The sequence below is a fragment of the Geospiza fortis genome, unplaced genomic scaffold, assembly GCF_000277835.1.
Source record: "Geospiza fortis unplaced genomic scaffold, GeoFor_1.0 scaffold244, whole genome shotgun sequence".
NCBI lineage: Eukaryota > Metazoa > Chordata > Aves > Passeriformes > Thraupidae > Geospiza > Geospiza fortis.
This window is the reverse complement of record NW_005054370.1, coordinates 1,236,882-1,239,503: the sequence shown is the minus strand read 5'-3', so window position 1 is coordinate 1,239,503 and position 2,622 is coordinate 1,236,882.

The following is a 2,622-nucleotide window of genomic DNA, read 5'->3' as shown; positions in this document are numbered from 1 at the left end:
ATGCTATACTAAAACTATACTAAAGAATAGAGAAAGGATACTTACAGAAGGCTTAACAAGATACTAAATGAAAAACTTGTGACTCTCCAGAGCCTCTACACAGCTGGCTGTGATTGGTCATTAAGTTAAAACAATTCCCATGAAACCAACCAAACAATGACCAGTTGGTAAACAATCTCCAAAGCACATTCCAAAGCAGCAAAACACAGGAGAAGCAAATGAGATAATTATTGTTTTCGTTTTTCTCTGAGGCTTCTCAGCTTCCCAGGAGAAGAAATCCTGGCGAAGGGATTTTTCAGAGAATATGACTGTGACAGACTTGTGGAGGCCTGGGAGCCTTCCCGGGAAAGGGCAGTGGGAATTCCCTGGAGAGATGCACTGCAGGCTCCAGGCACTCTTCATAGGCTGTGGAAAAAGGCTTCCCCATGGAGCTATGCAGCACTATGTTAATTTGTCCCAGTTCTGCCCTCCCCTTCCCTACCCCTTTTACCCCTACATGTTCATGTTCTAGAGAGTTCTCCCTTCCCTGTTTTCCCATTGGTCTGTGTAACCCCGCCCATCCATGCTGGCACTTCCTATTGGTTCCTGTCCTGTGCCCCGCCCCTGAGCTCTCAGACCATTGGATCCCTGATGCTCTGCTCTGCCCCCTCTTCCCTGGATTTATACCCTGGATCCTCCTTTGTCTTTGTTTTTGGTCTCTGGAGCCCTTCAGTGTGTAATAAGAAAATAATGCCTGGACCCTCCTGTGCCTCCTCTGCTGAGCTGCTCTGTGTGTGTGTGTGTCCTGGTGCGTCTGTCTGTCTCTGTCTGTCTTTCTGTGTGTGTCTGTCTCTGTCTGTTTGTCCTGGTGCTCTCATGGCTCCTGCCCCTTGGCACAAGACCCTCTCAGGGAAGGTTGCAACCACCACAGACCCCGACCCTCCCTCCATGGTGCCTCTCCATCCGTGGGTGTCTCAGCTCCCCCTCTGCTGTCACCTCCACCCGAGGCAGGAGCTGAGCTGTGGGGCTGCCAGGGAGGGAAGGAGATCAGAAGATCACTCTCTGAAGAATTAGGATCCTAATCTGCCTTAAGCTGCTCAGCACTGCCACGGGCCCTCCCGAGGCAGCAGCTCCTCTCGTCCCCTCCACGAGGACAAGCAGATGAGGCAGAGCCTGGCATGGGGTTCACAGCCACAAAACAGAGCCTGGCAGAGTAAAGATCAACCTCAATTAGACTTTACCTTTCATTATGTAGTTTGCTGTTGCCTGGGCTCATTAAAAGCCTGCTGCAGGTAGGAGGAAGCATCAGAGGGATTATCCACAGCAGCTGTGTGAGGATATCTGAGCTCTCTCAGCAGCAGCAGCAGGAGCGAGAGCCAAAGTCTCTTCCTGCTCCTTGGGTGATCCTGCTGCTCCTGCAGCATCCCCTGGGAGCAGGAGCAGCCACAGCCTCTCCCCAAATGTGCTTCTCTTCTTTTTAATGGCATTTGTGGCACCCAGGAGATCCCACAGCCCTGAGCAAGGCTGAGCCCTGGGCTTTTGAAAATCCCTAGGCACAGGCACATAAAGGAAAAGAGAGTCTGACCTGGAGCCTCTGGCTGAGCACCCTGAGGCTGCCAAAGGCATTCTGTGAGGAGTGAGGATGGTGTTTCCACACTGACCCCAGGGAAACAGGGAAGCCTTGCAGGGATCACTGGTGCCACAGAGGCCACCCTGGACATCCTTGCCTGGTGGTCACTGACACTGTGGGGGTTTTGTGCTTCCTCCAGGGCACTTAGATCCCAGCCAGATTCCAGCAGACACCACGTACCCAATCCCTCAGCTGTCACTGCAGAAATTTGGCACTGGGCAGGAAAGGAACATCTATAACCTGGGCCAGAGGGGATGACAGAGGACAGCTCTGAGTGCCTGCTGTGTGCTCCTCTCACAGGGAGTGACCAGTATGGGGGCTCAGAGCTGTAAAACTCCCGTGATCTTTTCCTTCATTACTTCTTCCACCTGGGAGCAATCTCCTGCTGTTGGAAAACATACCACTTAAAAAATTTTTGTGTGACTTTAGTCAAGGAGTTTTGTTTGCCTTTGCCCGAGGTAAAAGAATTTTAAGTTTCTTTCCAGGGCATTGTTCCACCAGGTGGGGTGTGATGAACTCAGCACACCAACAGCCTGGGAGTGCCCAAAAGATAAAGGGACATCAGCGCCATCTACAACATCTGCCCCAGACCTGGCAGAGTTGGAGACATCTCCAGAAAAACTGGTAAGAAAATCAAGGAATGAAGATCTAATTAACATCAGAAGCAAATCCAATAGGAGATCAAATACTAACAACTACCTGGGACCAATGAACACTGACCCAATTCGTTTCTATGAGTTTTGACTGTATAAAAGATCTGAAAAATCTAGTTAAAGCCACGTGCTATGAAATGATTCTCTGTACACCCGGGCTATGTGAGGATGAGATGATTTCTGTGGTACATCCTGGCCAGAACAACATCCTGGCCAGATAATAAAGCAATGCTTTGACTCTATAATTTTAAAAATGTTGTTGGAGGGTTTTTGTTTTTTGGTGCCACTGCCACTGCAGCCTGGCTGCTCAGGGGGACCTTTCCAGCCCAGTGCAGCTGTTCCTCCTGCAGCACTGTTCAG